The sequence below is a fragment of the Artibeus jamaicensis genome, unplaced genomic scaffold (genome assembly GCF_021234435.1).
Source record: "Artibeus jamaicensis isolate MK-2021 breed Jamaican fruit bat unplaced genomic scaffold, CSHL_Jam_final contig_387, whole genome shotgun sequence".
NCBI lineage: Eukaryota > Metazoa > Chordata > Mammalia > Chiroptera > Phyllostomidae > Artibeus > Artibeus jamaicensis.
In genome coordinates, this window is record NW_026521812.1 from 1,852,122 (window position 1) to 1,878,316 (window position 26,195).

Below are 26,195 nucleotides of genomic sequence, written 5' to 3' on the forward strand. Positions count from 1 at the left end.
TCCCAGTCTGTTAGGTTATATAAATTTTTCTTAGTATCTTATCGCACACAGAATAAAATAACATTGCCTGAATAGCAAGTAACATGTGATGAAGGACCAAGAAGGTAAAAGTTAATATTTAAGCTTTCCACTTACTTGATCTAACATTAACAAGGCAAAGTTTTTGTGTTTTTTTGTAATACAACAGTTACAGAAAGTACTGAATCAAAGTTTAACATTTTTATATTACATTTTATTAAGACTTCTTGCTTTCAGTATTTGAATTTTGTATTTTACTTCTGATAATCAAAATATACAACTTAAATATGGAAGCATTTCAGTATGATGTTTTTGTAATTCAGGACTATCAATACTAGTCAATACTCATGGCCAAGGTAAAAAAATAAAACAAGTGTGGCCCTAAGTGGGGTAGCTCAGTGGGTTGGGTGTTATCCCAGAAACCAAAAGTTCACCAGTTCAATTCCTCCTGGTCAGGGCACATTTAGATTGTGGGCCAGATGCCTGGTTTGGAGCATGAGAGGCAACAGATAGATGTTTCTCTTGCACATTGATGTTTTTCTCCCTCTCCTTCTCCCTCCCTTCTCCTCTCTCTAAAAATGAATAAAATCTTGAATTAAAAACCAAGTATGTCATTCAGGAATTTTAGTTGGATTCAAACTAGATGAAAACATCAAGAACTAAGCAAAAGCTGTTTACATACATGAATATCTATACATACATGAGACTTCTCAGTTATCAAATATGTGGAGTTTGGCATATTTTAAAAGCATTCTTAAATATATTCTTAAATATATATGTATTTTATTACATATTTTTAAAGGTATCCAGTAAGTATTAGGAATAAGATGGGGCTAGTGTCTTAGACATTCCTCAGATGTCATTACCAGTTGTAACCAACAGCAGCTGAGTGACTGCAGTTGTGTTACGGAAACCTAGGAGTGGCACACAGCTGTGGGTGAGCGAAATGGAAACGATGTGCTTTTGTCCCATCTAGGGGGGCCAGTGCTCTTCAGGTACTATTAATCGTGCTGCGGGATTAAAGCAGTAGTTTTTTTTTTTTTTTTAATTATGAGATAGCTCCTGGACTTTGCTTTGGTGTGGTGTATGTTCAAACAGCTCCCTCAGAGCAGGGGATGAGCTCCGAGGTTCCATGACCTTGGGTGGGGCCAGGTCCTGTAAGTCACAACCCGAGAAATGATCGAGTCATGGCACTGAGAGGTCGGGGTGTGACAGAGGACCCTTCTATCCGGAAGAAATCAGGCTGTCTTTGCCAGCGAAAAACAGCTGGATAGACTTGTTTCTAGATGTTTTGTTTTCTGTGATAGGTAAATGGGTTTGGTGGGGGGGGGTGAAGAATTAGGGAGACAAATGCATTTCCTTTTTGTAAATATGCTTCTTATTATTTTATATTTGAAGTGATCAAAGTGTAACGTAGCATTACAGGAAGTTCAGCAGAAACAGGAAAGGAAAATCACCCGCAATCCCGTCACTCCAACACAGCTTTAGCAATTTTTGTGTGCTCCCTTTCAGCTAAAAGAATTGTAATCATAACATTTTTCTCCTGTTTGTGGCTAATGAAAAGAAGTCTCTTTATTTCAACATCTATTTTAGTTGCAGGGAGAGCCTCTCACTAATTATGCAAAGTAATTAGGTCACCTGACCACTTCCAGACCCTACACTCACTGCTTGAACGTTGACTGAATTTTGCAGAAGGCACATGTTGACACATTGAAATCAAGGAGTCTCAGGCCAGAATTCACCATCAGTTAGTTTGCCTTCGGGTAGAATCTTAAACAGTGCACTTGCAAACTTTGAAGCAGCTTTGATTTATTATAAATTAATGACATAGGATGTTCATTAATTATTAAGCTTTGTTGAAATTGACTGAATGTTGTACACAGGTTTTACAGCCAATAGCTGTCATCAGGATGATTTGAAATTACACCCAGGAGAAAAATAGAAAGGTTTTTACCCCATGCATTTGCAGTTGATTGTTAGTTTTGTAGTGACCTTCAAAAAACAGAATATTGATTTATGCTACTTAGCCTCTCCTCTTCCGAGAAAATTTAGCCACTTTGAAAAAAAATGTGGTATATCCGAAAAAGCTCCTCTTGAACATAAGAATTTAAATACTTAAGATACTGATTTTATACTGAAGTGTTAAATTTGTAAGATTTTAGTAAGACAGATAAAGTATTCCATGGTGGGTATTACATTAGATTAAAAAAAATCAGCATTTATGATGTGGCAGGGGTGAAATTATTATTTAAAAATGAATTACATGAAAGAAATCTCTTTTGAAATAAATATTGGATGCTAAGTTGTTTTAGTTATGCTGTTTTTCTTCCTAGAGTTGTGTCCAGAATTGTGGTGGTGAGAAGGCTTATTAACAGAAGCCCCGTTGAATTTTAGATAGCATTTATTCAGGTTCTTTTGTTATAGTTCTCTGTAGCACTGCGTTCTTTCCTTTCAGAGCCCTTGTCCCTGTTCATAAAGTGACCTTCATCAGTGTGATCAGTTGGTGGATGCTTATGTCCTGTAGTGTGTAAGTTCCGTGCAGGTGGGCCTGTGCCTGCCTCCGGCCACTGTTCTCCACCCAGGGCCTGGCACACTGGGCAGAAGCACTTGGTACAGTGGGTGGTTGGAAGGATGGATGAAGGAGGATTTTTTTAGTCGCACTAACATTCCATGTAGCCTCTTTAAAGTCATGAAATACTAATAGTTGTGTTTTTCTTTCTCAGCCGATGACTGAAAGGATCGTTTTGTTACTTCTTTTCCTTCTGTATGTTTTATCGGTCAGGCATTGCTATCACCCCATTTTGTAGAATGAGAATACTTTATGAGAATTCATTGTTCTTTAACAATCACAGCCTTTACAAGACTTGACTCTCATCCTGCAAAGGTTTAAATAATAGCGTTGCCAAATGGATCTTATTGCAGCTAAGCTCATATATATTTTCCAGTGCATTTCCCTTTCTAGGTTTTTATAAACTGGTCTAATAATTAACTTGACACAAGGCAGATTAACAGAAGAAAAAAAGACTAATTTAATTTTGTACATATGGAGGTCCCATAGATATGGGACCTAAGAAATGACTAGAACAGACTATTTATATACTTTTTGGACAAAGAAACAAATTTATAAAGAACTGACAAGACAGAGAAACTTAGGCTTGGGTACAAATCAAGTGAAGAAATGGAAAGGTTGTTTACACAGCCTTCTCAGCCCTGCGTTTCGCTCTCTAGTGGTAAGGATGCCTCTGTGCTTCCTGGAGCAGGGACCGTACCTTTCACGTGGGAAACTCATTTCATGCTTTCAGGCAGGCCAGAAAGGGTCCGTGTGTTCTTGTACTAGTTGTTTCTTTAGTGACTTTAATTCAAAATAATCAATACACTAACGAGGGGCACTTTGGGGTGCCCTGTCTCAAGCCTTATCACCAGCACAGACCCCAGAGCATTAGGTTATGTAACTCCCAGAATCTGCTATTTTTTCAGAAGTCTTGACACAGCTTCTTATTCCTAGTTGCTTGGACGTCCTTGCTTTTTTTGCTTTTACATTGTATTTTAGCATAGTGATGTACGAAGGTTATTGCTTTAAAAAAGGTTTGAGTGATAACTTTCAGGATAAATTGATTTAAAACAACAATATTTTTTAAATTGTCTTAAGGCACTAATTATATAAGTATTTTTTAAAAGTAAGTATACTTATTCAGTCAGGCTTTGTCTTGCCATAAATGTTACAGTTTAAAGACATAAAATGTCTTAGCTGAAATAATATTAAACAACATATCTATATCCTGTTTCTGCTCTAGTGAAAAAAAAGGAAAGAGAACTTCTGAAAAAAGAATTTTTCTCTTATGTTTGTGGGGTGTATATGTGAAAGTGTGTGTTTTACTTTAGAGTAAGCTGATGATGATGTAAGTACTTAAGGTTTTTTAATAGGTGTTTTAGTCATGGCTATTATTCAGTGTAGAAATAAGTATTAAAATACTCAAAACAGCTTGAGCACCCAATGCATACAATACAAATCCACTTTCTAGAATTTGTGTCTAATATAGTCAAGTCGGGCTGACCTTTAAAGGAGGTTTAACGGAAGACAAAATGGGTCATTACACAGCCAATAGTTTGACTTAATACAGGGTTAGATTGTAGAATATATCCACAAGAATTAGTCAACCGTATATTCTCCATAAATATAGCTCCTTGACACTGAGCGTGCGCTAGCTATGGGATAACAGTGAGCACAAGATCTTGCGTTCTGTGGCAAGTTTCTGGTATGCACTCGATGTTGTCAGTTACTAGTGGGATCACATGACTTGACTAATAGTTGGCCTTAGGGAAGAGTTGGTGTGATTCCAGGAAAACAGAGAGACCTAGCGAAGATGCGTGCTTAATCAGTTCATCAGCACATCCTGCCTCCAGAGGGCAGGGCCAAACTTTTCCAAGAGTAATTTTAAAATAGGTCATTTGCTGAATTTTTATTCATTAATACCCCAAAATTGAAGCTCTGGGCAGCATGGTTTGTATTGTTTTAGCCTAGGAAATGTTTTAGAAATCTTTAAAAAGCACCGTGGAATGTTAGCCGCTTTGAGCATTAAGCCATCTTTGCGACAATAACTAGGTAGTAGGGCCATGTGTAAGTCTGTTTTCGGATCATGTGATAGGGTCTTGCCTATAGAAAAGGGACTACTTATGTTTCCATTCTATGTTGGTTGGGCCTGTTTACAGCTTATCCAAAAATAGTATCGAATTGTTAGGGAACATGTTAAAGAAAACATCACTGTCCTGTATCACTGAAACCTATTAAGTGATGCACAAGGACATGGTTCCCATAGGCACTGACTCTGCCATATACATATTGAATAGATATATCAGTGCCCTGGTTGAGTATGCATAATTTAGCTGATATCAAATATCTGTCCAAGAAGGCAAAGTTTAAATGAGTCAGAAAAAATAATTCAAACTTTATTGTTTCTGGTACATTCCACCACAAAGCAGTAAGGAGTCTACAGTAACATAAAGTACACTGATTCTCTACTGCGGTATACATCTGATTCAACCATGATGCTTGTTAGAGGTGAAGACTCACCCTGGCTGGTGTAGCTCAGTGGATTGAGCGTGGGCCTGGGAACCAAACAACCACGGTTCAATTCCCAGTCAGGGAACATTCCTGGGTTGCAGGCCAGTTCCCGGCAGGGGACACACAAGAGGCAACCATACATTGATATTTCTCGCCCTCTCTCCTTCCCTTCCCCTCTAAAGATAAATAAATAAATATATTTTTTAAAAAGGTGAAGACTCCCAGGCCCCACCCCGACAGATTCAAATTCTGTAGGTCTGGGGTGGGGCGTACACATCTGCACTTTTAACTAATAACCAGATGTTGCTGGTGAAGGAGGCTCATGGACCGCACTCGAAGTCGTGGAGTCTAAGAAATGTAGGTCAGCCCTTAGACACTTTTAATTGTGTGAATACTAGAAGAAATGTTTAAAATTATGTACCCCTCTATAGGCTTAAAAATTAAAATACAGGGTCTTTTTAGTTTAAAATCATTTAAGTCATTTTGCTTTTTTTAGTAGCACGCACTATTGATATTTTAAAGTTTTTCTTCCTATTTATTGAACTTATTTGAATGACACTGGCCAACAAAATTAATCAGGTTTCAGGTGCACAGCTCTACAACAGTCCATCTCTATACTGTATTGTGCGTTCACCAACCCAAGTCAAGTTTCTGTAGTTTAAGTCATTTTTCAAGAATATGATTTTAGAAAATTGCATCATGTTTACATGTTTTAAATACATTTTTCTTAAAACTTTGATACTACAGATTTAACTCATTCATTTCATTTTCCCCAAAACTCTGATGGATTTAGCAATCAGCCATATCATACTTGTGAGTTTGTGACAGAAGGTTAATTTTATTTTTAATGCAAATAAGTGTATTCATTTGTGCTCTATGACAGCAACACATTAATATAGTCAGATGGACAAAGTACCTTTTTTATTTGTGTAGGGGTAGAAAAGGTTTTCCTGTACCCTATTAACTGGGTCCTACAAATTAAACTTTAAAAAGACAGGTTGACAGGAGAAAAGGCATATGTTCTTTATTGATGTTAATATTTTTACACACCTGGGTGCTTCACAGAGAAGAAGTGAAAACTCAGAAGGGCTGTGAAACCCAGGGTCTTATATACCATTTTAACAAAGCTGATAATTTGCAAAGTGACTAGACACAGAACGTGTAGGTAAATTGTGGGAAAACAAAACTAAGAATGATGGATCAGGGTTACTTAATAAGGTTTGTGGTGCAGACTCGAAGTTGTCTCTGGTCATAATTGCCATTCTCCTCTTCCTGGCATGGGAAAGGAGAACACTTTTACAGATGGAAATTTGTTGCCATCACAAAGGGAAACTTATGCCCCGCTCATTAGCCTTCAGCTCAAAATAATATGCCAAAAGTGGCACGTTTGGGAACAACATATCCTGACGCCCTTCGCGTCCGTAAAATGAGGCTCTGCTCCCACACAATGCCCTGCCTGCTCTCAAGGGAATCCTCCTCAGGAGCCGTGCGTTTTCTCACCACGCTGGTGGCACTTCAGAGATTGTGCACCCTGAACCATGAGCCACGTTGCACTCAGGATGCGTAGGTGGTGTGCCCGTCCTACAATAGCAGGAGAAGGGGAATGTGAAAAGTGAAGTAGAAAGGGTTTTAGGAAGGAATCCGGAAATTGATTTAAACCTTCCAAGTGCATGTACTCCCTTAACAAGGGTTCTTTGCTCAGAGTTTGTGAATTGGGATGAGGAAAATAATTGCATCTTTATCTCCGGTAACCTGTCCTGGAAATCTAATGTGTCCTTTAATTAGGAATGTGAGCTAACACATCTAGAGTAGTATTGGCATCAGTAGAAGTCAAATATTCTAACCTCACATGACAGTTGCTTCAGATCTGTCAAAGGGTCGTTAAACTAATCACTGCTTTGAAAATCATGGCAGTCATTAGGCATGCCCCTAGATTTCGTCATTTAATGCATTAATAAACAAGCACATATAAAAATATAGCATAACATTTCAACATCTTGATAACCTTGTAAATATAACTGAAATGCAGTTGTATTTTTGTGATGTTGTGTATTTTAATTTATGCCTTTAAAAAAATTGTTATTCTGGCAAAGGATCCGGCATGACCTCTGAGTAAGGAGTCCAAAGCAAAAAAAAAGGTTAAAATCCTTTTGGGGGAAGACTATAGGTACCCTTAGAAGCATGCTTACCCTAGTTTGAAGGCTGCTGGGCTGGAGAAAGACTGAAGCCCACAAACTCCTCTTAAAATACTACTGCAGGCAATCCAGACTTGCCTTTTTTGCTAAGGAATGAAAAGCGTGAAAAATCACTTAAGCCTGTGGTAGACAAATCCTATTTTAAATACTGTAATCCACTGGTCCTAAACCAGGAATATACATCAAACTCCTCTAGGGAACTAGAGTTAAACATACACAGCTAAGCTTTATACCTAAAAGATTGCAGTTCAGAAAACCCATTCGTAATTTTCATACAAACCCTCATATGAGAGCCATGGCTTTAAACAGAAGTGCTTCGAAAGGTCGTTCTACAAGATCTCTTTAAGTATCACATTTTTAAAGATTTATTTGGATTGAAAAAAATCCATGGCAAGAAGTGAGGAAGATTCACTTTATGGTTTCGTGCTGGTAACTACTTAAGCATCTTTTGCTGTGGCAGGAGGTGGAAAGGGGCGCTTCCTGACCATTCGTCCCTGGGGACGCCGAGTGTTTTGAAGTTGCATGTCCAGTTTTTCAGGGTAAAGGGCCAATCCCTTTTCTGAGAATTGCAAGGATATTCATGATCTAAAAGAAGGAGAATTTTCCTCCTTCTCCTTCCTTTCCCCTCTAAAGATAAATAAATAAAATATTTTAAAAAAAGAAGGAGGTAGGGGATGGGGGAGTAGTAGAAATAGCTTCCCGTTCCTATGTACTGAGACAGTCAAGTTTGTGAAATGACCAAAAAGATAAAATTATTATATCCTACTAAGGAAACAACTTTGAGAACACCATTAATTCTATGGGGAAAACATTGAACTGTAGTTCTAATTATTTAATTTAATTAGTATTTTCTGTTTTATATTATGAATTCCTGGAATCAACATTTCTTTTTTTGCAACAAGCACGGTATCATAGGTATGCAGGGTGGCAAATAAATGTTTTTGATGCTATTCAGTAGAAAAAATATATATAGTGAAATATTAAAATAAATTGGAAACTTGTGCTTGAAAATCCAAATGCAAAATGGTTATTAAAATGAGACTTTAATTTTTTTAAGATAAAATAATTTTATCTGTTTGGGGATTTTTTTAAGATTTTATTTTTAGAAAGGAGAAAGAGGGGGATAGAAACATTGATCAGTTGCTTCTCACATGCCTGCAACTGGGCACCTGGCCCACAACCCAGGCACGTGACCGGAAATCCAACCAGCAACCTTTTGGTTTGGGGGAGGATGCCCAATCCACTGAGCCACACCAGTCAGGGCAATAAATTTATCTTAGTACTGGGCTTTCCTCTTACCTTTGGCAATTCTGTGTCCTTCAATATAAATTCATAGTTGTAATAATTCTTTGATCTTTAATTTTTTACTGTAAAGCTTAAAGTCTTCTTATTCTAAAACCGTGTAGCAGTATTTATGTAATTTATGCACTGTGTAGGTTGTACGGCATAAAGAAGACCTACAGTCTTTCCTTTATAGAAATAACAAAGTTGACATTTTCTAGCTGGTGTGATTGAAGGTCAACGCATATCATCTGCCCAAAAGGGCAGATAATATGCAAATACATTCCTTTCTGGTTTTGTTATCATGCCTTCTCCTTGGCCAGAAGTGCTACATGCAGCCCCTTCCCTGCTCCATGGCTGTTCACACTGTAGGGTCAGCTCAGTTGTCTCCTCCTCCAGGAAGCCTCCCTTACCTTACTCTGTACTTCCATACGATCTTGTACATACCTTCATGACAGTACTTAGCACATTCTATTTTAATTATCTATTCCCTTGTGTGACTTTGACCTCAGCACCATTATCTTTTGTGGTGGTATGCCTGGAAAGGTGCTTGCTCATATATACTTTGCTAGGTAATTACATATAGTGTAACCACCCAGCTCACACCTGTCACCCATTATTGGTTGTACTTGTCCGTGGTCACACACTGACCAGGCAGCAAAAGGATCATGCTTTGGCCTTCCAGCTCCTGATCTAGCCAGCCAAGAGAACCTGCTCAGCCAGCCCAACAGCTCATTACAGCAACCTAAGTCCAGACTCAGTGTGGCAATATTAGACTGGCCATTAGTTCAAGATTACCCTTGATAGCAGGAGCAGCACCAGGTGGGAAGCTGATTGCTAAGCCAGCTACTCTTATTTATGCCTATACATCAGCTCATGACCCTCAAACTTGCCATTTTATTACTTGACATGCTGAGAATTCCTTTTTTTCCCCAAGCCTACACTGTTTTAAGAAAAAAAGTTACTTATGTCTACTCAGCTATTAATGTAATCCTAGCTTAATTCTAAGCTACAAAATATCAATGTCTATGACAGCCCAGTAAAGTTAGAGGAAAATGAAATATGGAGTCTGAAAGCAGTCGTGTTTTATTTTGAAAAGAGAATTTTAAAAAAAGGGAGGAGTGGCCCTGGCTGAGTGGCTCAGTTGGTTGGAGCATTGTCCTGTACACCAGAGTTGTGGGTTCAATCCCCAGGTGGGGTGCATAGGGGAGGCAAACGATCAATGTCTCTCTCTCACATCAATGTTTTTCTCTCTCTTCCTCTCTCTCCCCTTCTCTCTCAAATCAATAAAAAATACACTAGAGCGAGGATTTTTTTTTTAAAGGAGGGATGGTCGTGGACTCATGTTACTTTTGTTTCTAGAAAACAAGAGCACAGACCTGAGGCTTCTGGGTGCATCTTGAAGATTTTATGCATCCTGACATTAAGTCCTTACTTAACATCATTAGGTTCCGTGACCAAAGTGAAACAACCTATAAGGAAACTAATTTCACCATAGTCTTACTTATATAAACCAGACTTTAGTTCCTGGGGCATCTCATCAGTGTTACCATGAAAGGAGGACCCGTGTACAGTTTTGGGTATGAACTTGTCAACAGTGCAGTTGAAAATAAAATTAATGCCTGGCTTTGATGAAATACAAATTAGTACAATTTAAGACTGAGCTGCATACACAGCTATACTCTATAGCCTGAATTTCGGCAGAGAAAATGCTTGAAACATTTATCTTGTATCTACTATCAGATTTCTATGAGAATTGCTTATTGTTCTCTGCCATTTATATCTTTTAATTAAGCTGGGGAGGGGGAGATGTAAGAAAAAGAGAAAGACACGGTTTCCACCCCCTGTGGATTTTCTCTAATTTCACTGAAGGCCCTGCTTCTCTTTCTGTGGTCTTGGAGACCTCTCCATTTCTCTTTAAAACTAACTGTGACTCTCTTATGAATTTACAAGTATTATGAAACACAGTGGAACTACTGTGACTTTAAGTGTATTTGGACACACATGGATGAACTCTCCACAAGGCAGATGAAATTCTCCTCAGGGTCAGGACAAGCCATCAGAGGCCCAAGACCTCTAGTTGATTTTTCTTATCAGATAAAAAACAAACTAACAAAAGAAAAAAGCCACTGGTCTCCTGGACCAGGTATCAGTTAGTTCTCCAAGTAGCCAAGCAGGTTAGTTTGTCTGACCCTTTTCTCCAAGGTCAGCATGGTGAATGGAAACCACTCAAATTCTGGAATCAAACTAAGCTAGATAAATATCTTATTTTGACCACTTCTTATTCTCTGCCTCCATGTTTGCAGTGAACACAGGGATGCTAATATCCTACCTTGCCAGCAGACCATAGGGATGGGAGGTGATATATGCAAAGCCTGTAGCACAGGGCTTGTTCTATGCATTAGATGGGGCTTGATGAATGGCTCTCACAGTTAATGCTTTTGTTTTCCTATACAGTGGTTCTGCTGCCTTATTTCCTTCTTGAAGTCTGGGGTTTATGATGAGCAGTCTGTGTTTCTCCCATTTTGCATTGTCAGTTGTGAGTGCTTTGAGTGGTGTTTCTGTGTCATAGACTTATGTCTTCTCCTTCCTTAGTGAGTTAGTCTCATACTAGGTAAGGGAGAGGAGACTCAACGCCTGCTGAGCAAGAATTGAGTGAGTAAAAGTAGACAAAGTAAATTGGACTTACCTGATTAGCCTTTGAAGCATGGTTTTAAATAATCTAGAATGGTTTATAATAATCTAAAACCCAAATATAAAGACTTACAATCATCATTTTGAGCATTTCGTAGTATTAGCATAGCTTTTCTAGCTTTTATATTCAGCCCAAACTTTTTGTTAAAGTTGAGTCTTCTAAAAGGGGTTAGATTTTTTTTTACTAATCAAGTGAAAATCAGCTATCGTTTAAAGCTGGTTTCAAATAATTACCAGATAACAGAAACTAAAATGTGTTGTCAGCAGGTGTTTTGTTGTAGGTCCCTCCGAAGTGACTGAGTTCTGTCTGTATCCCTAATAATGCAAATAAAACTGTCATCCTTATATGCAGGCTTAGCCAACTGACCTCAAACTGACGTAAGTCAGATCGGTATCAGTATTTTTTTATAACCCCAGGATAGGTTGATTGCTGTAAGGAGCAGTGAGTTTTAGGGATGAGTCCACAGAGATGGCGCTGGCTAGACTCCCAGGGAAGAATTATGCAACACGGTGATAAGTCAGCTACCTGAATTCTTAGGAAGAAATCTCCTTGGCTTCTGGGCATCTCTTTGAAGTGGACCAAGGGCTCTGGAATGGAGGTAGGCAGTAACTTCCCCCCTCTGTCTGCACTGGGTGAGTGCTGAGCTGCTCAGCCATTTGCAGATTGGCTGTTTGAAGGCTGGAACCCGTGTTCACGCATGTGCAGGCCTCTCGAGAGTGGGCTCCAGACCTTACCCAGTTCAGTTCACACTCCAGTGTTGGAGTGTGAGGGGGCTGATTATGCCCTCCTCTCGGGAGTTTTCTAAGACAAGATATTTTTAAAGTCTAAATGGCCAAGTACATGTCCTTATTAAATGAACTTCTATTCTCAACTATCTCTAAACTATGACCACCAATGACCCTTAATTTACCTTTATCCATGTTTGCCAGACTCTTGTAGTGTTTTAAAGAAATGGCAATTCTCAGTGATACATGGGTTGTGTTCCAGAAGATCATTTTTAAATTGGCAGTTTGAAAGATGGAACACTTATTCACATCATAAAAATATTACATATGCAACTGATAACTCCCAAAAGCCTATCTAACCTATTATGTAGTAATGTTATTGTATAATCTCTATGAAATAAAATGTTCAGAATTATTCATTCAACGCTTTTTAAAATCCTCACTCAAGGATATGTTTATTGATTTTAGAGAGAGAAAGAAACATCAATCAGTTGCCTCCCCTATGTGCCCCGAGTGGGTGTTGAACCTGCAACCTAGGTGTGTGCCCAGATAGGGAGTCAAACTCACATGTTTTGGTGTATGGATGTGCTCCAACCAACTGAGCCACCAGGCCAGGGCTCGCTCATTCAACTCTTTTAAACGTGTATCCTAATGATACCATGCTGTACCCTCACACTGCTCACATTTTGTTTTGAAAGCTGATTCTCTCACCTCTTCATCCTTCTCCCTACCCCGTCCTCACCGAGCCTTCATTTTTCTCCTTCTTCATCTGCATGGAGATCAAGCTCAGCATCTCCACCTCTCCCTACCTCACTGTGTATAGAAAGTGCACACTGCTCTGAGAACTTCCTTAGGTTTCTTACTGCTATAACACAAAGGAGGTATAACAACAGCAACAGAAAGTTGGAAGAAGTCATGGGCTTGGGTTTCATTGGTAAACTGAAAGAAACCCTCCTGCTACATCATCTGTCGACTTCCCTGGGATGTGTAGGAAGGATAGCGGGTATGAGGGGCCCCTCAGAGACTGCAGTGAGACTCGCTCACATTTCATTAGAAAACTCAGTTCCTTAAATATTGTTCTTTCTGACAAGGACTTGACTGGGACTTTGAAGACTGGGGTTGTCTAGGAACAGGTTCTTGGATAAAGCACAGGGTGGGGAGACAGGCCAGGCCAGTGACCAGCACAATGTTCCCTGGGAGAGAAGGAGAGCAATCTGACTAACAGCAGCTGGGTTCCTCCCTGCCTCTTCTTAGTAACTGTTGACTTTGTTCCCTTATTCCTAGAGGAGCTGTCTGTACAGGTTTGCCCCTCAGTCTCCTTCACCCTCCTTCTCAGGTCTCTTCCCACTCTAGCTACCAACTCCCAAATGGAGGTTGTCAAGTGAGAAATGGTCACCCAATTGCATTCCAGAAGCACTTAGAGGAAAGGAGTCAGATGATCAGCTTAGTTTCGGTTTAGCTCTGCATAAGGCCGAAGGAGCTATAGCTTCTTAGGCAGATTTAGAACTTGTAATTGGCTTCTCTGGTTTGAAATGGATGTGGCATACTTCAAATGAATACACGCATTGGAAAATAAGCACATCAGTCGCAGCCTGTAAACCCAATAGCCATTAGAGCTCCGAGCTTTTGTGTAGAGCCTTTCCGTCTGGCCTGATACTGTTTGCCAGGTTGTGGCGCCTGCCACACTGTCGTCTTTGTGCTTTTGAGAGTTGGCAGGACTCTGCAAAACTGCTGTCTTGTTTTTCAGACTGGGATCTTTCCTTTTGTTTGTTTTGTTTTCACTTGTTACTACATTTAGATATTCGATAGGCTCCAAAATTTGAGATCCTCTATTTGGGACCATTTGGAGTGTGGCAAATGAAAGAGACGGAATAAATAAAACGCCATGTCTCGTAGACAGGTAATGAAAAAGAGAAAAGAACATGTTTTAAATCTCGCTTTTCATTTTCCCTGTAGACTGGAGGAATGCTTTGTGATTTAAACCCTTTTCCCAGCCTGGTGCTGAGTCTCTGGTGGTCATTCTGAGCATACCCCAGTCCTGGCTTGATCACATTTCTTTGCACTCCAAGTTGACGGTCTTGATTGTTTCATAAATCCAACTGCATTTTCAGACCACAGGCTGCCTGCCCCGAAGTCACTAGCAGTGCGAGCCCCGGCACAGCCTCTGTGCAGAGCCTCTGAGATGGGAGTCAACACCGCCCATCTGCGGGGGTGTCATCAGCCTTCTTCCCCAGTTTGTCACCAACAGCTTCGGCATTCTTCCCTTCTCGTCACTCTGTGGCTTCACAGCCTACCAGTCTGGCTTTGAAGGGTCACAGAATGTTCTACCCTTTTGCTGTGCTGACCCATTTCCTGTACAGAGAAACTACCAGAGAAGCGATTCATTCCCAGCCCGGCCCAAAGCATCTCCCATCAGAGCTGGCAGAAGCCACAGCTTGAACCGATACAAGTTTCGCTTGCAAAACAGAGAGGGGAAGAAGTGGTAAATGTATCCACGTGGAACAAACCTAGTTTTTAAGCTTCTGATTCAGTTCTAACATTGCAGCTTCGTGAGGATCCCATTCCTGCCTTTGTTCACACGGCCCTATCTCCCAGGAAAGTACAGCCTTCTTGGAGTTTGTTCTGTAGTGCTCTTCCCTAGAAGAGGTTGCCTTCTCGGTGGAGTTCAGACTGACAGAAGCAGAGAGGCCTCAACTGCAAGAGATTAACACCCCAACTCTGGGGGCGAGGGGTGAGGGGCTGGTGCGGATACAGGAAGGCGAATCATGCTCTGTCAGGGCCAGGGTCCCTTCTCACACATCGATGAAGATTCAGAGAACTTAAAGTTCCAGAGTAGGTGAGCTCGGGGGTATCTGATTACTGCAGGCATGTACTGGAAATGATGAAATGCAGTGTAATTAAAGAAGGAACTTGAAAAAAAAGTAGGCTAAGTAGGATTACCGGATGAGAGAGTAAGGGACAGAAGAGTCAGTAGCATGATGTTTTGAATAAACAGAAAGAATATATGTGCATAGGAACATTTTCTTTTTAGCTTACAACTTTATGTACTACTTGAATTCCCTAACAATATGATAGACATTTCTTTTTTAAGATAAAAAGAATAAATAGGTTATCTGGGTGATGGGATTATGGGTCTTTCAAATTTGTATCTTCATAGTTTCTCTATAGTATAAACATCTAATAAATGTTTTTTAAATAAAATTAGGCTAAATCAAAATTTTTATTTTCATATCTTTTATAGGCAAGTATGCAATACCTGCTCTAATGATGCCTTTATAGAATTAGCTAATAGAGAAGTTATTTTAGTCCTTCTGTAGCCACTCCATGATTCCTTCTTTGCAGTTAGTAAGCAGTTGTGTACAGGGCCTCAGGGTACCAGCTGGTTGGAAAGCAGGAGACTGTGACTCAGGAACTGTTCAGAGCCTTTCTAGGTGACCAGCCCTGCTCTGGGAATCCTTCGTGTTCTTTTCCGAAAGGCACTGGCATCTCAGTTGTTTGAATTCCTATGGAACTGATTGCTGTCACAAATGATACTATTCAAACCCATGATAGTGTCCTGATCTGGTATGTTTTATTCATTTTTTTCCTTCTGACTTGGCTCCTCCTGCTATTTTCAAAACTAAATGCTGACCTGCTTTAATGTGATGAACCAGTACCTCTTTTGCTTTCTGACTTCTGAAAGCAATTAGCACGTGTCAGATTCATCATGTACCAAATGAGGGAGGTGCTGAAATAGGAAGCATGTATAGAAGCCATCAGTGCATCCAGCCTGCTTTTGAGTGCCCTGAGTGAAAACCTTTATCTAAGACACAACGTATGAGATGTTTGCACTATCTAACCACCAACTAGTTGTGTGTGTACTGGTATTTCCTTTCTAGTTTATGCACTGTCCCTTGTCACCTTTTACTCTCCTGCCTCACCCCTCTTAACATGCTGTCATCTGCCTTCTCTGAATCTCACCCACCTCCAAATCCCGTGTAGAGCCTTGCCTCCAGCCTGTAGTGGTGTCTGGCTGGGCTGAAGAGCTGACTGTTGTGGAAAAGGCAAAGTGAAAGCTAGGAGGATGGGGTGGGGCCAAATTGTGGAAGGCTGAGGTGCTTGAGCTTCATTCTGTTCCCACTAACTGATACGAGTTCAACAGAACTCTTACCAGTTTAGGGATTGCTGTTAATTGTGAGTATAGAACCTCCCTCCCCTGCAAAAAACAGTCACTTTTAAAAATTAGGAGTTGTCGTTTTCTGTACCTATGGGAAACATGGACATGAACAGTTGCTAGTATTTATTCAGCAGCTTAAAATCGTCAGAGCCAGGTCTCTGTGTTTCCTTTAGCCTTTCCCTCATGGTAGTGTCCTGGTTACCTGGCAGGTGCTTGACCTTGAACATCACATCCATGTTCATGACAGGAAGAAAAGGAACAGTGAGGAGCCAACAGGTTCATGCCATCTGAGCTTGCTTCCCCTTTAACGAAGCATTCCTGCAAACCCCACCAAAAAAACTTCAGTTTCAACTTATTAGCTAGAACTGTGCCTTGTGGCCAGAGAATAGCTGCTTATTGGGTAACCAGCTCGAAACAATGAGGAGCCTTCCCTAGGCAAATTGACAGCAGGAATTTCCAGGAAAGAAATGTTCCATCAAGCATTTCTCCAATTTTTTTTCTTTTTAGTATAAAGCATTTTTTTGCCTTACCTCTTATGAGATTATCAGTGTTTAAGACTTTTAGAAATATACACATTCTGATAGTAAGATAAGAGAATGAAATCAAAATGCTGAGCCGTGTGAGGCAGACTCAGAGTACAGTAAAAGTCAGAGAAAGACATGGAGGGAGGAATAGCTCTCAGTGTTGTCGGGAGAAAGAGGCTTGAGCTGGGCTATGAAAATTGGATTGCATTCTGTCTGATACTGCAGTGGAGGGTGCATGACATTATACATTTGTCAAAACCCAGAATGCCAAGAGGGAACTCTAATGGTGTGTCAGTCAGTGTAGGTTCATTGATTGAAACAAATGGACCACTCGCCACAAGATGTTGTTCATGGGGGAGGCTGGGCCCCAGTGGAGGTGGGGGTACGTGGCGACTCTGTACTTTCTGCTCAGTGTTGCTGTGGACCTAAAACTGCTCCGAAAAATAAAGGCTATCTTTAAATTTTTAAAGAAAAATTTAATTCCCCTTTACATTCAGCATTATTTTTGTATTGGCTTCAGGTGTGCAGCCTAATGGTTAGACAATCATATACTTTACAAAGTGTGCCCCCTGGTATTTCAAGGACCCACCTGTCACAGTCCATAGTGAATACAATCTTATTGGCTGTGTTACCTATGCTGTACTTTACATCCCCGTAACTATTTTGCGACTCCCAATTTAAGGCTGTTTTAAAAAGCAAAGGAAAAAAAGATGGATTAGATTTAATTAGCTGGAGTGACTGTGAGGCTGGTTAAGAGAGGAAAAATGAACAAGGTCACAGATGTAGAAGTGACTGCAGCACAGAACTGCATGGTGAGACTGGGGTGGCCCATAATTTTAAACGACCTTAAATTCAAACATTCAGTGGTTCCCTGAAATGAATTGGAATAAACGTGACCTTTCATTATTTATAGCACTCATTCCTGTTGAGTTTTTCAGTTTACCTAAAAAAAATGCAAACTTAAGTATTTTTACTATGTTTTCTGTAGAGGAGAAATGATTGGTCATTGATGTCCTGCAGCCATGCATATAGGTATGTTTATTTCACAGATTAAACTCATTCAGTCAACTAATGTGGAATTAAAGTTATGGTCACATTTCTTTGCGAAACTGATATTTAAAACCGACTCCACTGCATTTGGGAGTTCTTTCTAAGAATTATATGTATTCTACCTTGATAATTTTATTTTGCACTTAAGTACAAAAGTTTTCTATTTCGTGGCCCATCATAGTCATTTTATAAAATGCTAACATTAGCCATTTTCATTTTCCTTCAAGTAAAATATCTTGTTAAAAGTAAAAACAACATCTTTCGGTTGGTTGCTTTAATTAAGCCAAATATAATAAAGTTTAATTCTAATTATCTTTCTTTCCCAAGTGATTTAAAGAGTTGCTTTTAATTACACATTGAGTTTAATTGAACGGGGTCTAATTTGAGAAACTCCCTAGCCAGCTGTTGAAACTGAGACAATTAACTGCATCTCTGTAGTTGACCACTGCTCAGTATAACTGGAGAACTTTTAATGCGGTTGGCTTTTCCCCTCATTTCTTTGCTTTGCCTTGTACTTTGCTTACTCATAAACATTATTCGTATTAGGGGTGGAGACCATTTATGTCGCCGCCAGCATTGTGACTGTGATAAATCGCCAGAGAAGTGTGTCACCTGCAGGGGCAGAAAGGTGTGCCTTTTAATCTGGTTTATATTAATGCAGGTGGAACACACAGCATTTTCTGTTCTATTTGTAGTGTTGCCATCTGGCTACAGGGAGGTGTTGGTTTGTCTTACTTATTTTTGTTCGTTTTTAGATAAAAGCCCTTTGGTTGAATGTAAAGTGTGTGATGTTTATTCCTGTCAGCTAAATGCATCCGCTTAACAAGCGGTTCCCAATGGTGCCCACACAATATATGGGACATGTGTTTTTCTGAAATATGCGTTTCTTTATTTGAGTTAGGATGGATGTTCCTTTGGCTTTTGAACAGATTATCTAAACAAATCTCTCACGTTGCTTTGGGAAAGGGTTGAGGCTTACAGACCTCTCAAAGGCAGCACGCAGTGTCCAATGCAGGCTTTGATGTTCCCATGCTTTTCCCAGGCTGCGTCAGCGATGTGCCGTGTGCTGGGAGTCTGTCCCCCAAATTCCTGACGTACTTACTCATTATAAGTCAGGCTGGGCCGGCCTTTCTATTATGTGGCTGCAAAAACAGTCCTTCGATTTTGAGTCTTGCCCAATATAATGTCAAAACCAGCTTGGAATTACATCATTTTTTCTTTTCTGACATGGAGTAAATGTGACTGTAATTTGTCAATTACTTTGGTCACTATTTCTCTACAGTCTTAGCATCTATCAAAAGTTAGTAAATGTATACTTTTTATTTACCATTTTGTCATCCATACTTTTTCTCTCTGGGTTTTTGCCACAGCTGGCTCAGGGTACTCTCGTTTTCTTCTGCAAGCATTTATTCAGTGTCATATACGTGCCAGATAGTGGGCTGGACACTAAGGACAGGGGGTGTATAAGGGTGAAAGCACGGTCCCTGCCCTCATCTTGCTCTGGTCAAGCAGACCATTATCGTAGATCTGTTCCCAGCTCAGTGGCCAAGCTAAATGTCCCCAGCTGCATTTACCTGGAGACCATCTGTGCTTCTTTAAGCTCAGAACATGATGGCTGTGATTAAACATCAGCTCTTTGGAGGCAAATAAGTAGACCATTCCTGAGCCCTTAAAAATATTCTGGTTTCTTGTGTCGACCTTAAAAATAAAACAACCAATTTCTTTTTTACCAGCAAAATGGATTTATTTGGGAATAACAGAATTGCAATGCAGGACAAGCATGCTATGGCAAAATACACCACAAGCAAGTCTAACAAACAAAAGAGAAAAGTTAGATTATAAAGAAAGAGGAGGAGGTTGGGAGGGGTGATTTGAATGAAAGTTTATTGGAGGAAAGAGATTGTTCAGGGTGGTCATGGCTTCTCAGTATCTGAGTTGCGAAGGTTCCCATTGGTTGGGCTTGTTGCTGGACCAGGAGAAAACCTTCCTACTGATGGGGTAGTAATGCAGAGACACTTCCTGCTGGGAATGCAGGTCACATCTCTTCCTGTTAGGGTGTGTAACTGCCACTTGTCCCAGTTGGGGTGCGGGATTGCTGCAGAGCCCATGGTGTGTGAGAACTCCCCCTTCAGGCCTCCTACTCCAGTTTAAAGGTTTCCTCTATTCATTTTTATACTTATTTTGATGGAATTATCTTTTGCTGTTATTTAAGTAATATTTATACCTTATCATGTGTAACTTAGCAAACAAAAGATTGGATTTTTTTCTTTAGAAAAAGTAGTGGTTATATTAATATTTTTGCCTCTCATGCATAGACTTTAAGAATTTGGGGCAACTGCCTCAACTTCTTTTTGGAAACTGATGGGTTATGAATTATTAGTGAATACCTATACGTGTCTGTTGCATTCTTCATGCTTTAGTGTCCATTTTAAGGATGACGGGTGATGTTTTTGGTGGCTTCTGTTCCCATTTATCACATAACTGTACGCAATATTGGGTTGTGCCCACAACATTGATGTCTATGTGTTCTGTTTGTAATATCTCAGGGCTGGACAAGTTTCTTTGACTTTCAGCCACTGTTCATTGTTGCTGAGTGAATCCAAATTCTAAAACCTCCACATGGTCTCAGAAGCCTCTAATGCAAGCTACTGTCACCATCAAGTTATAACTTTTTGTTCTATGTGGGGAGCATAAAATGCAAAGAAAAATTGTTTGTCAGGAGAACGAATAAGGAAGAGGTGAGATATGACTCAGATATATGTTATTATCAAAGGTTCTCATTTATTGCATTTGTTTTTGCAACAAGAAATGAGTCACAGAGTGTTGAATGAATTGTTGATTGTTCTTACTGCTGTGTCAGACTAAGTGTGCCTGGATTTTTATACCATACCAGAAAGTGGGTTTATTCTGGCACGGAAGGGCAAATTAGACTCTCACTGCTTTTCAGCATCTGTAGCTCCATGCGTTGCCATGGTGCAGCCTGTAAGTTGCATGGTAAATGGCCACTTCCCATCCTGTGGCAGTCTACAAAACATTAAAGACACCAATCAGCCTCTATGTACCCACCTTTTATTTCCTTGACTTGCCTGCAAAATGACCTTCAAAACCGCCCCACCTGTTTCCCAACCAGACACATTTTGTCCATCCTGTATTTCCTCATTCTACCCACTGCCCTTGCTCCCTAGAGTTCATGGCTGGGCCCCCATTTCCTGTAGGATTTGAAGCAGGAGACCCTGAGGGCCTACGGAGGGTCCCTGTGTGATAGTACCTAGCTGCCCTTGGGTCCCCCTAGAATGGCCACACTGACCGCACTCCTCCCGTGCTCCGTGCTGCTTCAGCTGCAGGCATAGGCTTCACCACATTCACTTGTGCCACTTTTTCTACCTTAATGGTCAGTAGTTATCTCTTGCAATATGTTAAGCGTAAGGGAAGAAATCTGAATCATTATTTAATTACACAGGAAGCAGAGTTCTTAAAATGTCTGGTGTTAGTCTGATTTCCTTCTGTTCCCGATGATAACCTTTTTCATACATTTCTAGAGGCTTGTGAGGCTTCACTTTTCATTTATCCAGGATCCACTGAAGTTTAGCACTTCTGTCTGACATCCTTCAGTGACTTTCATTGCTGTCATGATGACGTTCAAACCCTTGGAATTCAAGGGGGCTTTGACCTCAGCCTTGTCTCATTTGATTGTCAAGTGCAACTGCCTGCCATCCTAACCCACTATTCTGACAGGACAGCTCTACTGTATATGTGTATGTGTGTATATATAGACACACACACACACACACACACACACACACACACACACGCCTTGGAGTTTTGCTTATACTGTACCCCAGCCAGGAATGTTCTCTCTGCTTTACTCTTTACTTATATAGTAGTATTGATTCTCTCCATTCTTCAGAATCTTTATCCAATGAAGTTTTGCTTCACTACCACCTCCTATAGCAGCTTTTCCCATCTCTGAATACCCGTAACACTATCTATGTCATTTCTTTGGTTAATCCTGGGTGGTGTATTGACTTTTTAAAACCGAATTAGTCTATCGTTGCAATTTCATGTATTCACATGCTGTCTCCTCCAAAGGATGGCACGCGCCATGCCAGTAGGTGCTGTCTCCTATGGTCTTTGTGTCCCTAGTGCAGAGCAAAGGGTCTGGCCTGTGGGAGTATCTGTAAATTCTTATTTTAAGAAATTACTTAACATTAAGTACTTCCTCAACATTAAGTAACACTAAGCCTGGGAAATGGAGGGTCCACTGGTAGTAATAGAGGCTGACATCAGGGATTGGCTGATTTCGTGAGGACAGTTAGTTCAGCTTTTGACATAGTTCAAGTGATAGCAGAAATACGTTGCTATATTCCATACAAGCAGAAGACTGTTGAGAGAGCATATTTATAAATGCAGGTTTAAAAGGGCTGATGCAGAAATAGTGTTTCAGGCCATACTAGGTGATAACTTTACTGCAGAGAAGAGAATTACTGAGGAAATCAAAAGCTCCAAAACACAGCTTGAGGAAGTAACCTAGACTCAGGAAAGGAGAAAGGAGTAGTAGAAGAATTATTTCCTTAATATTATTTTCTCAGTACTGAGCACAAGGCGTCCCACCAAATAGGATGCTGTCTGAATAAATGAGAGAGGGGAGAAAACTGAGGCAAAGCAGGAATCAAACCCAGGTTTGTCTGATGCCAGTTCCCACGAGCTTTCATCATCACAGCACAACTTCGCACACACTGATGGAGACTTTCAGTAAGGGGGAGCTCTCCATCCTGTGGAGTGATCGGAAAAGTCATTAGGAGTTACGAGATTGCATTATGCCCTCCCTGTTCTAATGCAAGTTTCATAAAAACCTTGGGATAAAATATTTACTGTCTGTGACTTATATGTTACAATACTCCTGGCAGCTAATCAGAATAAAATTTGAATGTCAAGTAAATGAACAAAAGGATTATAAAGTACAAACTTTAAGGTGAAATAACCCGAATCACTTGAAAGTTACTTTGTTGTTTTCTTATGTTATGAGTTTAAACCAGTAACATTCTTCAATTTCCATTACAGTATTCTGCAGCCAGATTTTCAAGTAAGCTTCTTATTAAGGTGTTGGGGGTCTCCCAAGACCAGCCCAGGTTCTGTGATATACTAGGAAGACTCAGAATTTGGCAGATGGTCATGCTTGTGGCTGAGATTTATTTTAGCAAAATCAAGCATTTCTAAGGAAAACACTCTCACTCCTACTCTCTTTTCTCTGTAGGTAATTGAAACTATGAGGTTGCCACATATGAAGTTGGGATATTCAACCACTTTTTACTACCAAAAATGGCAATTATACGTGGCAATCAAAGTCTAGTTCTGTCTTCTCCTTTACTCTCCCAGGGCTGTGGGCATCCTGGAGGCAGTATGTGCACGAAGTCCAGTTGAACAGTACAGCACAGAAGAACCGTATTTTTGCTGTTTCTCGATCCACATTCCTCATTGTGCTGAAAATAGTGACAGATATGTTACCCTTGTGGATGTCAAGACCACATATCAGTCAGTGCGATTCAAACTTAGGATGCTCTCTAAGGTTGTAGTCACAAATGTCTTATTGGAGTAATAAGCATCTTCACTAAATTAAGCACATGTTGGACTAATTATTTTGATCAGTTGAAAAAAGATTCATGAACCAGACTGTACTGCCAAAAATAAAAACGAAGTAGTGAGAACCCCATGACTTTTATAGGAAGACATTACAAGAAATGCAGTGAATTGGAGAGGATGTGGAATATAGAGGTGCATTCGTGGCACTTACTGGAGTGCAGAATGTTTACCAGATGGAAGCCCTAAGTGTGTGTTGCCTGTGTGTTTTGTTTCAGAGTGATTCAGAGAGAGAGAGAGAGACAGAGCCCAGACCACAAGGGCGCTTCTCTGTTTCCTTCCTCTTCTTTACTCCAACACTCACATGTGGCTAATGGAATGAAGCTTTCAAGCTAGCAGAAAGATCAATAAAGATATTATAAAGCAGGCAAAGCTTATTAAGCATCAGCTTATGGCTCAATTTTCTTTTTTAAAAAATGAAGGAAAGAGATTCAAATACTGGAAAATCACATTTTTTTCATGGCAAGTTTAAAAATGGTATATATGATCCTATCTGCCAGTTACCTAGGATTTCCAGATATCTATACATTGCAGATCTTATTTTTAATCATTTTTTATTAGTGTTACCATTTTCCCATCACCACTTTCCCCCACCCTACCCAACCCCACCTCCCACCCTCGGTCCTACCCCCCTCTGACTTTATCCATGGGTCCTTTATACATGTTTTTTGATGACTCTTTCCCCTCTTTCCTCCATTATTTCCCTCCCCCACTTTCACTTACCATCATGCCCTCCAGATCCATCCATGCTATTGCAAAGAGTAGGAGTTCTTTCCTTCTTTCTGCTGTGTAGTATTCCATTGGGTAAATGTACCGTAGTTTTTTGATCCACTCACAAATGTTGGAGATCTTACAATGAGTAAATTTCTGTTTTCATTGTATTTCCAAGCCAGGGAAGTCCTTGCACTTTGTTTAAAAAAAACACGGAGGGAGGGAGGAAAGAAGGAAGGATGGAAGGAAGGAGAAAGAAGAAAGAAAATCTCTCACAAGGTTTTATTATCTCATTGTTATGATTGAGAGTTTCTTTAAAGCTTATGTACAAGGTGTGTCCAGAAAGAGTCCGGCTATTGTTAATGTAATGAGAAAGGTTTGTGCAACATCAATGTGACCTGGCAGCCAAGGACAGTGGTCTGGAATGTGTGAACAATGATGACTTCACTGCGCTATCAGTGGGGATGGTTGATACCATTGAGTGAGCATGTGTACTGTGTGGCTGTCGCATTCAAAACGACTGAGATAGTACAGCAACATATCTGCATAAAATTTTGCATTAAGCTTGAACATTCCTCTGTGGAAACTGTTTGGATGATTCAGAAGGCACAGCTATGGGCAACTTGTGATTGGCAGCTTCATCATGACAATGCACCTGCTTGTGCATCATGTCTGGTGCAGAGTTTTATGGTGAAACATCAAATCACCCAGGTGACTCAGCCCCACTACAGCCCAGATTTGGTGCCCTGTGACTTCTGGCTTTTTCCAAAACTGGGATCATCTTTGAAAGGGAAGAGATTTCAGACCATCAATGAGATTCAGGAAAATGTGAGAGGGGGGCAGCTGATGGTGTTGGGAGAACTGTGTGAGGTCCCAAGATGCCTACTTTGAAGGGGACTGAGACGTCATTGTACTATATACATTGCTTCTTGTATCTCCAATAAATGTCTCTAGTTTTCATATTACACGGCTGGATACCTTCTGGACAGACCTCATATATTAATGTGGTGTTAACTTGAAGGGCATTAAATCTCAGAAAACTTTCATTTTGCTAAGCTTCAGAAAGACTGCCAATCACCTCTTCCCAAATCGGGGTATACCCTAAAAACCCTACCAGTAAGTCCAGCCTACTTGAGGGTCCCTGGGAGGTGTGACCATGGCTGAACTGAAAACCTCTGAAACCTGCAGCTGAGCCAGACATCCCTGCCACATTGGTCACCTTGCTCCCTGGGACCACTGCCACCAAATTGACATAGGTTTGTCCTCCCTGTTTGTGCTGGGTGAGCAAAACCCTGAGGAAATGGGACCGCAGTGTCTCACACTTGTGTAGGGAATAAACAGGAGAGAGCCGAAAGGTCTGGCAGTCTCCTTTAATTTTCACACCTCTGACTGGAGTGTTTCCCCACCCCCACTGCAGACCCAGTGAGGACTGAGCGGATGAGTTATAGAGACTCGGAGGACTCACTGTTTGTAAGTGGCAGAGCCAGGTCGGCTGACTTGAAAGCACATGTGCCCCCACCAACCTGAGCTGTGGGTGTGGGAGGCACAGGATCTGACAGAAGAACAAAGATGACATCAGCTGAATGACTGTTGAACTCCTGCTGTGTGCCAAGCCCTATGGTAGATTCTTAGCATACACCTCCTCAGTTAACCTCCCAACAGCCCAGTGAATTAGGAGCGTCACCCTCTTATTCCCTACTCAGAAGAATCAAGAAGCTTTCTAAAGGTCATTCAGTAAATAACAGGGCTCCCATTTGAACCCGGATCTGTATGGGTCTGTATATTCCCTCTTACCAAGATAGAGTGTTAATCAGAGGGGTTAGGGGAGAAATAAGAAGTCTTACAGTAGTAGAAGAGGAAGCAAAACTGATAAAAGTAGAAAGATATCCTGAAAACTAGACAAATGTCCAACCAAAGGGTTAGAACTTAGCAGTATGTGATCTTGGACTAAACAGCCTGACGATTTGTTAATTACCTGTATTTTACTAAATTTAACATATCAGTTTAACATAAACATAAAAAATGTTAAGTTAGGTCTTAAATTTGCCTTGAGTAGGACTCAGAAGGTCTTCTGAGATAGAAATGAATTCCTGAGATCCAGATGGTGATAAAGTGAGCGAGTAGATACAAATGTTCAATTA

At 40.4% G+C, this 26,195-nt stretch overlaps 1 protein-coding gene across 4 annotated transcripts in view; it reads left to right on the forward strand.

Moving 5' to 3' along the window:
• The window catches only part of MAP7 (microtubule associated protein 7), a 164,639-nt gene that overhangs the window by 78,889 nt on the left and 59,555 nt on the right, over positions 1 to 26,195 (forward strand). The gene's annotated exons all lie outside the window — the stretch shown is intronic.